Source organism: Bos taurus, chromosome 17 (genome assembly GCF_002263795.3).
Source record: "Bos taurus isolate L1 Dominette 01449 registration number 42190680 breed Hereford chromosome 17, ARS-UCD2.0, whole genome shotgun sequence".
In the NCBI taxonomy this organism is placed as follows: domain Eukaryota; kingdom Metazoa; phylum Chordata; class Mammalia; order Artiodactyla; family Bovidae; genus Bos; species Bos taurus.
The window spans coordinates 17,269,035-17,281,967 of NC_037344.1; the positions used below are offsets into that span (position 1 = coordinate 17,269,035).

Consider the following 12,933-nt stretch of genomic DNA (forward strand, 5'->3'; position numbering starts at 1 on the left):
AGCCTTAAAGACTCAACCCAATGACTGCTGTCCTTATGGGAATGATTCCAGAACAGAATGTTTCAGTGGTCAGCACAAAGCAATTCTCAAAAATGTTTCTAATGTAGCCGGGAGAGATGCCCCCATGTTCCATTCCCATCCCCACTGCTCCCAAATGGTAGATAATGTAGCCGGGAGAGATGCCCCCATGTTCCATTCCCATCCCCACTGCTCCCAAATGGTAGATATTTGGAGGGCCTCGTTCACCACCCACAGCCTCTGGTCTAAGTGTATGGGGAAGGGGAGATTTGGAGAACCTTAGACACCTATCTGAAGTATAGCAGAGCAAATAGTGCTCACTGGTTGGTTGGGGCATTCATTTTATAATATACTAATTTTGCTTTTTAAAAATCACTTGTCTTCAAACAAATATATGAAGGCAAATTATGTATTTAAGCACCTGACTCAATATATCAGATAAGTTTGTAGAAGCCACATTCAGACATTTTTTTTTCAACATTACTTTTAAATGAATAGCTCTGTAAACACTGGAGGCATGGCAAGTCAAAGTCTGTTGCCAGAATGTCTCTCAAGTGTTGATAATAGCCACCATCATCTGCCTTAGATACTGTGGATGTAAATGGTTATATGGTAGTACTACTAATAGTAGTTGTAATAGTAAATGTGGTATACTCCTGGTAGAAGGGAAAGAGACACTCTCTTCTAATCTAAGTGTGTAAAGTATCTAGGGATTTGCTGTGTTCTGTATGGATCTTCCACCTGGTGACAGAATTGAAACAATTATGAACAAATAATGGGAGCTAAATCTGTGCAGGCATTTTCCCAAGGAGACCATCATCTTATGTTGTTTTTGTTTTTTCCTCACTAACCTTAGCATATATTTTTAGATGCTGTGTTGATATTAGTAGCTACTCATAGGTAATGAATGAATCATGAGATGAAAGATTTTTGTTTTACTGATATTTTCTTTCTGAATGCTTAGATAAAAATGAGTGATTTCTTAGGGTAATACAGTTTACCTGAATTGATAACAAGTAGAGACAGAAAATGTCAACCATGATACCAAGAATGCCCACTTCCTTGGCTTTCATAGTGTCCATTAGTACTTCTCTGATGAAACTTTCCTTTAGGAAAAATGAATGGCAACATACTCTGTCCCAGCATTTTGTCCATTCTATTATGTAACTTATACATTATTGGATATTTAATTTGATAACAAAATTATAATGGAGTAATCTTGGATCAGGCATACAAAAATGGAGTTGGGTGGCCAATGAGGACCAGGTCTCAGAGAAGTCTCTGCACCACTGAGAACCTGAACTTTCTTTGAGCTATGCCAGACTCAAGAACACCACCAGCTGTATTCAAAACAACACCTGTCAGCTGCAACCTTATGGTCTCAAGTTCTCCCCTTGTAACTATGCAACCATTTGGGACCCCCACCAATCCTCACTTAATAAGCACCCTTACTTCTTGCCAGCTCCAATTATAATTCTTGATAACCACTCAAGTAACTTTAAGCATTCGGTTTTTGCCTTTATAAGCCTCCCTCATTTTGTAGTCCAGCAAAACACAATTCAGGTAGTTCTTGAGTCTGTGTCTCCAGGGTGGAGTCCTAACAGACCCCAGATAAATGCCTTTTTATCTCAGTTGGGTCTCTTTCTAGAATGGTGGTCAACAGATTATATGTCTGTTTTTCTAAATATATTAGCTATTTGAAAGCAGAGCTCATATAGTTGTGATCTTTGCATTATCAACATTTTCATAGTTTAGCAGGTAGAAGCTAAATATTCAGTAAGTGTCTGATAAGCCTCTCAGTACGAGGAACATGGAAACACTTTAGCTTTTCATTCTGAATTCCTATTAAAATAACAAAATAGATAAATAGGTACTCCCTCAAACAACATTCTAAACTGAGAATAAGTATTAAGCATATATCTGAATCTTGGAGTTTTTAAAAATCTTTACATCAATGGATCAGATTAAGGGCTCATTTAGCTTAGATTCCTTGTTCCTAAAGTTTAAGCTTTCAGCTTCTTCATTGCAAACTTTGAGTGGATCCTTCAGAAATTCTTTTCTAACAAGTCAAATTCGTTACCGGTCACAGAATTGTGCTGAATAACAGAAGTTGCAAAGCCTAAGAAAAGAAGAGCATAATACTGTTAAAAGTACCTGGAATAAAGTTGACTTAAAAAGTTGTTTCAAAAACCCATAAATACCATCCAAATACCAAAAATACCATCTTTGACACAGAAGATGACAGTGTCAGAAGTCTAGATATAGTGGCCTTATCGCGAATACAATGTGAAAAATGTTCAGTGATCTTTATATCTAGCCAGTAATCACATTTTATGCATGGAGCTCCATCAATTCCCTTAATCTGAGACTCTTTAATAGAGATATCACAAGTTAAATATTTTATTATTACAATAAAATTGAAAGCATGATAATACCAAAATCAAAGTCAAAATTTACTACCAAGAATAAGCAAGTAAGGGCTGTATGATCCAACATCTATGGGGCAAAGAAAGTTGTGATTCACTATTATGTTTATGCTATATTTTAACTTTTAGTGAGTTAAAATGACAGGCTTTGGAAAAGATTTGAACTCCATTTACACCATTAATACTTAAAGCCAAAGGCAAGTAATTATCTTCCGTTTTTTTCACCAGGGTTGTTGGGACGTTCGATAACATAATGAATGTAAAACTGTTTAGAGCGCAGTAAACACAACGAAAGATGAACAATTCTTTATCAGTAGCATTTCAGAAAGAAACCATGCAGTACTCTTTATTATGTTAATATTTAATATATCTCTATCATACACTTTCAGGGAAGAATAGCTCCCTGCTGACCACAATGACCTCCCATCAGAACGTCTAGAACCCCAGGGAAGGCCTGGGGTACTAACTGGACGCTGTTAAAATGTGATTTACTCAAAATTCAGGGCCCAATTACGTGCGTTAGGAGGTTGAACCTCACTGCTCGCAGAGAGCAGGCGCTCTGCGGAAAGGAAGGGTCTTCGGATGGTTAGCGAGGAGTTCCTCCCAGGCCATCCGAGGAGCCGGATGCACGCAACAACCGGCCGGTGGGGGCCGCGCGGCGCGTGGTTGGGAAGGTCCCTCTGCGGCGGTTGAGCCCCTCGGTGCAGGTGCGCGCAGCACGCGCCTGCGGCCGCCGCCTCTTCCCCGCCCGCGGCCGCACGCGCACGCGCGGTTAGCAGTCGCTGCTGCGCGGCCGGCGGCTGGATTGAGCTGGGGGAGACGCGGGGACCAAGTGGCAGCGGCTCGGACATCTGAGCTGCCACTCCCGAAAACGGGCCCGCAAGACAGGTGCGTGGGTAGTAGTAGGTCACTTTTCCGCGTCCTTCTGTGCTCCAGCTGGGGGTGAGGAAGCCGAGTCTTAGCTCTTCCCCGCAGGGCGGGGGTTCCTGCTGCGCCCCTTTCTTGGGCGTCCGCCGGGCGGACCCGGTAGGGACCCGTGAGGAGGTGGGTGCTGAGTTTGGGGATGGGGACGCGGCCAGCGGGGTTCTCGGGCGGGCTCTCCAGGCCTCGGGGGTAGGGAGGCCGGCCCGGGCGGGCGGCGGGGTGATGCCCGCCTCGGGGTCGGTTGGGATCCCCGGAACCTCTGTGTCCATGGCCACCTGCGGCGCTGGGGCTGGCGCGGGGAAGGCCAGGTGGCCCGTCCCCGAGGGTTCAGAGGCCTGTCCCCGAGGGTTCAGAGGCCCCGGGGAGCCGAGTCCGTTACTCCAGCGGTTGCCATTTCAGCCCCGTTCCACGCTCGAGCCTCGGTGCGCGCTCCCGAGGGATGGAGAGGGGGCCGGTCTCATTTCAGCGCTGCTCACTCCGCCCGCTACTTCGCACCGAAAGGCGAGTCAAACCCAACTAGGCTCAGTTCACGCCCTCCCCGCCTCTGTAGAGGCGAAGGGACGTGACCTCTCGGCGCTGGTGGCCCGCGACTCCCGGCCGCTCCCTCGACGCGCCGCCTGGAGCCCGGTGCGCGCCGCTGGGGAGGGAGGGAGAGCGTTGTGGTGAATCCCACGAAGCCCTAATGACTCGAGACTCATTATCGCCGACGGGCTGTTTACGATCAGATACTTTAGCTGATTTTATTTATAGCACCTGCCGGAGCAACAGGGCTCCGAGGCGTTTGCTTTTGATATATAAGCAAACGGCAACAACGTCCAGAAGGGAGAAAGGAGATCATTCGAGAGTGGCCATGGGAAGAACTCTCGAATTAGGAAAGTTACTTTGTACGGAAACTTTTTGATGCTTTAAAAACATCAAAACCTTGATCTAGCCCTGCGATTTTGTTTGCTTTAAAATTTTTACGTCACTCTGGGTCTTTTAATTGCTGAAGGTAACCTTCCTTTCGGCAATTGTTTGACTTCTTTTCAGTTTACAGTTTTGTCTTCACATGCAATTGGTTTGATCTTCCAGTCACATTTGGAACTTATACGTAAATCCATCGAAGATAGCCCTCATCTAGTTGATCAAGTTGATTATTGTGTATGGATGGTGTATGTTAATGGATCCGTAGAAACTGAACAGTGCTGTGCTTAGTCACTTCAGTCGTGTTGGATAGACTCTTTGTGACCCGATGGACTATAGCCTGTCAGGCTCCTCTGTCCATGGGATTCTCTAGGCGAGAATACTGGAGTGAGTTGTCAAGTGCTATAAATTAGCCTTATTGCTTGTTCCTAATAAGTTTTAGTGCTCTTAACTGGAAAGCTAGAATTGCCGACTTTAATAGACCTTAAGATCATCCCGGAGAAGGCAGTGGCACCCCACTCCAGTACTCTTGCCTGGAAAATCCCATGGACGGAGGAGCCTGGTAGGCTGCAGTCCATGGGGTCGCGAAGAGTCGGACACGACTGAGCGGCTTCACTTTCACGTTTCACTTTCATGCATTGGAGAAGGAAATGGCAACCCACTCCAGTGTTCTTGCCTGGAGAATCCCAGGGATGGTGGAGCCTGGTGGGCTGCCGTCTATGGGGTCGCACAGAGTCTGACACGACGGAAGCGACTTAGCAGCAGCAGCAGCAAGATCATCCAGCTTAATCCTTTCACTTGATAGATGGGGGGAAAAAAAGGTTTAGAACAGTTTTAACCCTTTCCTTTTTAGTAATAGAATGTGAAACTTGGTATGATGGTGCCAAACTCAGTGTACTTTCTATCATATCACTTTGTAGTTGACCTGCTGAAGTTACGTAACAACTAAAACTTTAGTGATTTTTCCAACAGTACTTTTGAGGCTTAATCGTGCTGGTGAGTCCTCAGTCAGCCATTAAAACTGAATACCAGAAACATCTCATTACAATAGCAGATAGAAAGCATGAATGTGTTAATAGGTGAGTGTCAAGAGTAAGAAATGAGTCTTAAAAGGGCAGAATTTATGCTGAGTACTGTAGACAACTGTTGAACGTTTTTATGAATAGGTAGTACAATTAGACTTGTTCTTTAGAAAATTCATGCTGGAGAGAAGGTGGCAGATAGATTGGGAAGACTGGAAGCGAAGAAGCAAAGTGGGACTTTACTGATGCTTTTCAAAAGTCATGGATTCCTAAATTAAGGCTATGGCATGGATATAGAAAGATACACTCAAAAACACCCAAACAGGTTTAGCTACCAATGATATAGAATATCAGGAAGAATAATCTTAAGATAGTGACAGAGTCACATGGCTGATTTGGTTGACCAGAGGTGCAGTTAATGGAAGAAGGGAACTGAGATTAGAGAGCCAGTTTGGGTGGAAAGATGAGCCTCAAATTAATGGAGGCTTTGATATATCCTTGAAGAAACTAAAGACTGGTGGCTTCTGTGCTGTGGATAACATTTGGGAGCCTTTAGTTAGTCTTTAGAGGTAGAAGCCAAGAGTATATGAAATGTAAGGAGAAGGCCTGGGGACAGAACCTCAAGGAACAGCATCATTTACAGGAGATTGGAGAAAGAGCTCATAAAGGTGGCAGAGAAGATGAAGAGAATCAAGACTCAGGAATAGCATCATGGAAATCAAGGAAGGAGAGAGTTTGGAAGAAGCAGTCAGCAAGGTCAAGAGAGAGCAGTAGGCAATAGGACTGAAAAAGCTATTGCATTTACCAAGTAAGATTTGGTTGATGAGAACTGTTTCAAAGAAGCTAGAATCAAGCACAGGAATACTAGAAGTTGTAGTTTTTCATTGTTGCCATCATAAGTTACCACAAACTTAGCAGCTTCATGCCACACATTTATTTTCTCACAGTTCTATAGGTCAGAAGTCTGACACAGGTCTCACTGCACTGCCATCAGGTGTTGACAAGGCATCATTCCTTATTAGAAGCTCTGGGGAGATTCTTCTTCCTTGCTCATTCAGACTGATGACAGAATTCAATTTCTTTTGGTTGTAGGACTAAGGTTCTTGTTTCCTTGTTGATTGTCAGCTGAAGGTTGTGATTTTCACCTTCTAGAGCCCACTCACAGTCCTTGGCTCATGACCCCCCTTCCACTGTCTTCAAGATCTCTATGGTGGGTGGAGTCCCTCTCACTCTTCAGATCTCTTCTGCCCTCTCTCACTGACTTTTAAGGGCCTGTGTGATTATATTGGGCCCACCTGCATATCCAGAATAATCTATTTTAGGGTCAGCTAGGTAACAACCTCAAAGAAGGCAATGGCACCTCACTCCAGTACTCTTGCCTGGAAAATCCCATGGATGGAGGAGCCTGGTAGGCTGCAGTCCATGGGGTTGCGAAGAGTCAGACACGACTGAGTGACTTCTCTTTCACTTTTCACTTTGATGCATTGGAGAAGGAAATGGCAACCCACTCCAGTGTTCTTGCCTGGCGAATCCCAGGGGCGGGGGAGCCTGGGGCTGCCGTCTATGGGGTCGCACAGAGTCTGACACGACTGAAGCGACTTAGCAGCAGCAGGTAACAACCTTAGTTCCATCTGAGAGGCCTCCTTTACCGTGTGAGGTATCACTCACAGGAACCAAGGAATCAGATGTGGACATCTTTGGGGCGGGGGTCATTTTTGTGGCTACCACAGGAAGTTAAAAATGCTAACAGTTAAGACATTCTTTCTAGATGCTTTCATTAAGGTGATACCCAGAAACATTTACATTATCTGTCATGTGATAATTATAGTTCCAATAGTAAGCCTTACTGTTTATCCTTGAGCTTCATAACTGTCTTTTTAAATATCCTGAAATTTGTGTGAACACTGTAAAATTTTAAAATGTCAGAGAAATATAAAGTAATACTATGAAACAAAGGTCCGTCTAGTCAAGGCTATGGTTTTTCCAGTCGTCATGTATGGATGTGAGAGTTGAACTGTGAAGAAGGCTGAGCACTGAAGAATTGATGCTTTTGAAATGTGGTGTTGAAGACTCTTGAGAGTCCCTTGGACTGCAAGGAGATCCAACCAGTCCATTGTGAAGGAGATCAGCCCTGGGATTTCTTTGGAAGGAATGATGCTAAAGCTGAAACTCCAGTACTTTGGCCACCTCATGCGTAGAGCTGACTCATTGGAAAAGACTCTGATGCTGGGAGGGATTGGGGGCAGGAGGAAAAGGAGACGACAGAGGACGAGATGGCTGGATGGCATCACTGACTCGATGGACATGAGTCTGAGTGAACTCTGGGAGATGGTGATGGACAGGGAGGCCTGGCGTGCTGTGATTCATGGGGTTGCAAAGAGTCGGACACGACTGAGCAACTGAACTGACTGATGAAGTTGTTAGTTTTTATATTTTTTTGTAGCCTTAAGCTGCTTTAAAATCTTTGCTGGAAAGATTTTAAAGGCCATTTAACCAACTAACTAGATTTGTGTGTATAAATTATAGTTTGGATAGACATCAAAATATGGCTTTTAGAATATGAAGCCCACAGAAACTGGAATGGATGTCTAAAGGATGGAACATATTAAAAAAAATACTTAACCTTGTATATATAGACCTAGAGCATCAATTTATAGGCTGTTTAATGAGCTAAATAGTTAAACCTTCTAACTTTGGAGCTTTAACGAAATGAATATAGAGTTTGAAGCTATACCTATTATAACTTTGGGTCTTACCTTTGCTATTTAGTAGCATTCTGTATTCTTGAGTAAGTTGCTTCCTTGAGTCTTGCTTTCCTTATGTAGGATGGGGTACCAGTACCTTCATCAGAGAGTAGCTGTAAGGATTGGAATTCATAAGCCTGAATAGTGTGTACTCAAACAGCACTTCCTGTTCTCCTCGTTCCACTCTTCTCTTTTCAGTTCTTCCTTTGCCCATGGCCTGGGGAAATCGGTCCTTTCTAACCTTTGTGCCTCAGTTTGAATGTAGTTTTCTCAAGGAAGCTTTCTCTGACACTTCTCTACCGTGCAAATTTAGTTCCCCGATTACCAACTCCTACAAATTCCTTACTAGTCGGTCACTTGTCACAATTTACTACGTGTTATACCTGGGTTATTTGTTTAACATCTGCTTTCCATCCCATACTATAAGCTCTTTGCAGTCAGGGGCCTATGTTTTGCTAATTACTGTAAGTTCAGTAAGTTATTCTAACATCATGCCTGTCACATAATTGACAGCCATAGTATTTGTTAAATGAATTCATGAATGATGAAATTTTTTTTTAATCTACTGAATAACCTCTCTTGAATTTCTGGAAACATTAGCTATTACAAAATTTATAAATCCCAGGTGTGACTTACTCTGAAGCATGCTTCTTTGAGAAAGTTTCTGCATTTCAAATGGAGTCTTGCAGCTTCTTGGGAAGAAGGCTGCCTATGTAAGATGCCACTATCAACCTACTGCAGCGTTCTTGCCTGGAGAATCCCAGGGACAGAGGAGCCTGGCAGGCTGCTGTCTGTGGGGTTGCACAGAGTCGGACACAACGGAAGCGACTTAGCAGCAGCATTACCTATCTCTCCACCTTATTTGTGATGCTTCAAAGTGAACTATGTGCACCATAGCCAGATAATTCCGAAAGTACCCTTTAATTTTGGTGAAAATTTGTCCAGTTTTTTTTTTTTTTTTATGACGTGGTAACACTGTTTTCATCTAATTTTTTTTTAACTATCTTTTCTAGTAAGTTATGAACTGAGTTGTTAAAATGCAGAATGTCTGTAGCAAGATTCTGAAATACCTCACAACGAGGTGTTTCTTCATAGATGTAGAATAGAGTTGAATAATATGTTTAATTTCCCCATATTAAACTAGAGCATAAAACTGCAAAGTTTCTAAATTATTATCTCCTTTATCTATAGGAATACTTTGTGTTACGTTTTAACAATGTTCTAAAAGACTTCAGAGGGCCAGTGTTGGAAGCACTGACATGACCATTTCTGTCTCATAAAACCATAGTTTAAAACATCTACTATATATAAGGTTTCAACCCATGAATTTTTCTAAAATTCTAAAAAAGGATTTTTCCTCCAAGGATCTTGTAGACTTTTATAGACAGTGAAACTCCATTTTATTTCTGGCCTTCCCCTAATTGCCTAGAAATCTTTTTGCCAAATTTATGGTTGCAGTGCTGCTGCAACAATAAAGTCATTCTAGTTGGTTGCTTAGTAACATCTATTTATCTTCCCCGGTAACATTTTTTCCTGTCATTTTTGCATTCATTCATTCTGTGAACATAAATATGTCTCTGTTTATCATGCACTGGGACTCTGGCTAGCACTGTGAGTACAGAAATGAGAATTCTGGCTGTCAGTGAGCTTATATTTTTGTATGTTTTTTGTTGTTGCAAATTTCTTCACTTTGAAACTATGTAGAAGTGCTATAAATCTTCAATAAATAAATGTATCATTATAATGTTTATATAACCATTATTTTGAAAATAATGCTCTTTAGTCCACTTTAACTTTAATGTGTAGCTATGTTTTAAAAGAGCCCAGTGCAGATTTAGTTTCTTCTTTCTATAACTACTAAAACCAAATAGTATTTACATATCCTGGATTTCAGCTCTGATCACTTCACTACTCTCACATCTTCAGTAGTTTCTGAATTTTATAGGATCAGATCCAAAATTCTTGAAACACTGTAGTTATTTGCCTAAATCACTAGAAAGTTGTATTTTCAACTATTATTTCTGCTATTATGGTTCTTTCCCCACTTTTTACTGTATTTCCTGAGATATTTTCATTGTTTCTAAGTCCTTCTGATTTAGAAAAATATACCCCGTTTCAGTTAACAGTATGCGTTAGTTAAGGTAATGCTCAAATAGTAAATTAAAAAATCCCAGGGACCTAACATAATTTCTGGTGCCGGTGTCCTAAGGAGTAGATGGCTGTGATAGTTAATTTTATGTATCCTCACTGGAGTATCAGCTTTATTGTCCTATTCTGGCCTTCAACTGATTGGATAAGGCCACTCACCTAGGGAAAGGGCAATCTGCTCTACTCAGCCTACCATTCAAATGTTAATCTCATCCAAAAACACCCTCACAAACACACCTAAAATAATATTCGACCAAATATCTAGGTATCCTGTGGTTCAATCAAGTAGATACATAAAATTAACTATCACAGCCATCTGGAAATGTGAGACAAGCCTGGCTCCCAGGCTTTTATACTCAGGCTAGCACTTATCGTTAGCTTTCCTGGGTCTCATCTAACTCCATTCACCTGAGTCGTGCTTAACTCTAGAAAAAACACAGTATAGTTATGTCTCCTGGGAAAAAAAGAAAACATCTGTGGCGATCAGTCAGAAATCTCTCCCAGATTATACTTGGCCAGTTAACTTATACTTTACTTTGTTATTGAACCAGCCCAGAGGCAATGCAGAGAACATACAGGAGGTCAAAGATACATGCAAATGGATTTGCTTCTCCATTGCTTGCTTTCTTCACAAATATTTTGTGATTTTAACAACCTGTATGAGGTGAGGAATACACAGGAAGCTTAGAACCCTGGGCTTTTATATTGTATAGATTTGTAAGGAGGGAAGAGGGTAGCATCAGCACTGGAAGTTCTGTATTTATACCATATAAACAAACTCTTGCTTTACTAATCCTGTATGTCTTAGGACAACCGTATAGCTCAGTAAGAAATTAGAAGAGGACTAACCCTACAGAGCAGTTGGAGTTTAATACATATACACAAAACACTTCACCTAGCAATAGCAGAAAGAAAAATTAATGCCAGTCTTCCTCAAACTCTTCCAGAAAATTGAACAGGAGGAAATACTTTCAAACTCACTCTATGAGGGTAGCCTTACCCTTGATGCCAAAGGCAGACCAAGACACTAAGAAGACTAGAGACCAATATCCCTGATGAGTATTGCTAAAAATACATATTTTTCTTAAGTGCACACAGAATATTCTCTAGGATAGACCATATGTTATGCCACAAAACAAATCTTAACAAATTTTTAAGTTTGTTTAAACTGGAAAAGATTCAGGGTATCTTTTCCAGTTGCATTGTGCTGAAACTCAAAATCAGTAGCAGAGGGAAAGCAGGGAAAAAAAATCCACAAATATGTGACAATTAAACAATACACTTTTAAACAACCAAAGGGTCAAAAAAGAAATCACAAGGAAATTGGAAAAGATCTTGAGATAAATGAAACAACAAACAAACAAAAGAAAGCAGACCCAAACTTGTGGTATAGAGTGAAAGCGTGCTAAGAGGGAAAGTTATGGCTGTAAACAGTTACATTAAAAAAGAAAGATCTTATAGTAACAACCTAACTTTACACCTTAAGGAACTAGAAGAACCCAAAGCTAGAAAAAGGAACATATAATAATGCAGTGGCGGTAAGATTAAAATAAGAAGTAGCATGGTATGGTGTAAAGTTTTGGATTCTCACCTTGTCTCACATTTCCAGTTACGAGAATTTGATCAGGTTTTTAATCGAGTTTTCAGTTTGTAGATTGGGAGTAATAATGCCTTTCATAGTGATGTCCTGGGCTACAGAGATTAAATTAGCTAGTTCTTTTATGCAAATTAATGATTATAGTCATAGAACTTTAGAGAAGAAACAAACTTCCCAGATAAAGGGTTTTTTAAATTTTTTCCTGAAGCTTTGGCAGCTGTTTCTGAAGGAAAGTTAGGAAGAACTGTAATATAGAAAACAAATAGTAGATACTATTTATATTTAAAATAGGTAGCCAATAAGGATCTAGTGTATAGCACAGGGAACTCTGCTCAATACTCTGTAATAACCTAAATGGTTTCAGCAAATTAATTATTAAACTAAAGTGTGCATTCATTTTGAAGGAGATGCTATGGGGCTAAAATGATATTAGTGTTCATTATTTCTGCTGTTATTCATTTTATGCATTTCTATTTACTCAAATGTTATGATAGTGTCAAGAAGAACACCTTTTTACTACACTGTATAAGCCATGGAAAGCTCTTTAATTTTTAGAGCAATGAAGCTTTTAGGGTTATTAACAATTGATAAGCAGCTTGCAACTGTACTCATTTCTGTGCCAGTAAATGAAAATTTTAAAAATCTGTACCTTCCTGTTACTGAGTTCAAATCGATCCCTTTACATTTGCTTTCTATCTCAGTTCCTTTTTTATGACTAGAGAGGTTACACTCTTACAGTTAAACTGTGAGTAGTATGCATCATTTTTGTATTCTTTTCCATAAAAATGGTGATATTAATACATCTTTTCATATAGAATGTTCATATTATTATTTTTAAAGATGCATTTTCAAAATGGACTTTAAAGTTGTAGTCAGTGGCGTTTAGAAGAAAGTAAAGCTAACTGGCCCATACATTCATGTTGAGTTTTGCTTATTAAGAAGGGTTATTTGAGCTAACCAGATGGAAGAATGCTTTTTGTAGTCTGGTGTTTCTTTTTTTAAAACACAACTTTATTGATGTATTATTTAGATACCTACAACTTGACCTGTTTAATGAGTACAGTTCAGTGAGTTTTAACGTATTTAGAGTTACACAACCATTACCATATTCCAATTTTAGAACACTTTCCTTACCCTCAAAAGAAACCTTG

At 40.7% G+C, this 12,933-nt stretch overlaps 1 protein-coding gene across 3 annotated transcripts in view; it reads left to right on the forward strand.

The window, feature by feature from the left end:
* The first annotated feature begins 3,221 nt into the window (after nucleotides 1-3,221).
* Nucleotides 3,222-12,933, forward strand: part of CLGN (calmegin) — a 45,083-nt gene continuing 35,371 nt past the window's right edge. The window contains exon 1 of one of the 3 annotated variants that reach the window (NM_001034205.2): nucleotides 3,222-3,332. The gene's annotated coding sequence lies outside the window, so the exon portion shown is untranslated. Of the gene's footprint in view, nucleotides 3,489-3,768; nucleotides 3,870-12,933 lie in introns of those variants that run through there. The other 2 variants (XM_024977040.2, XM_024977039.2) reach the window with 2 other exon arrangements.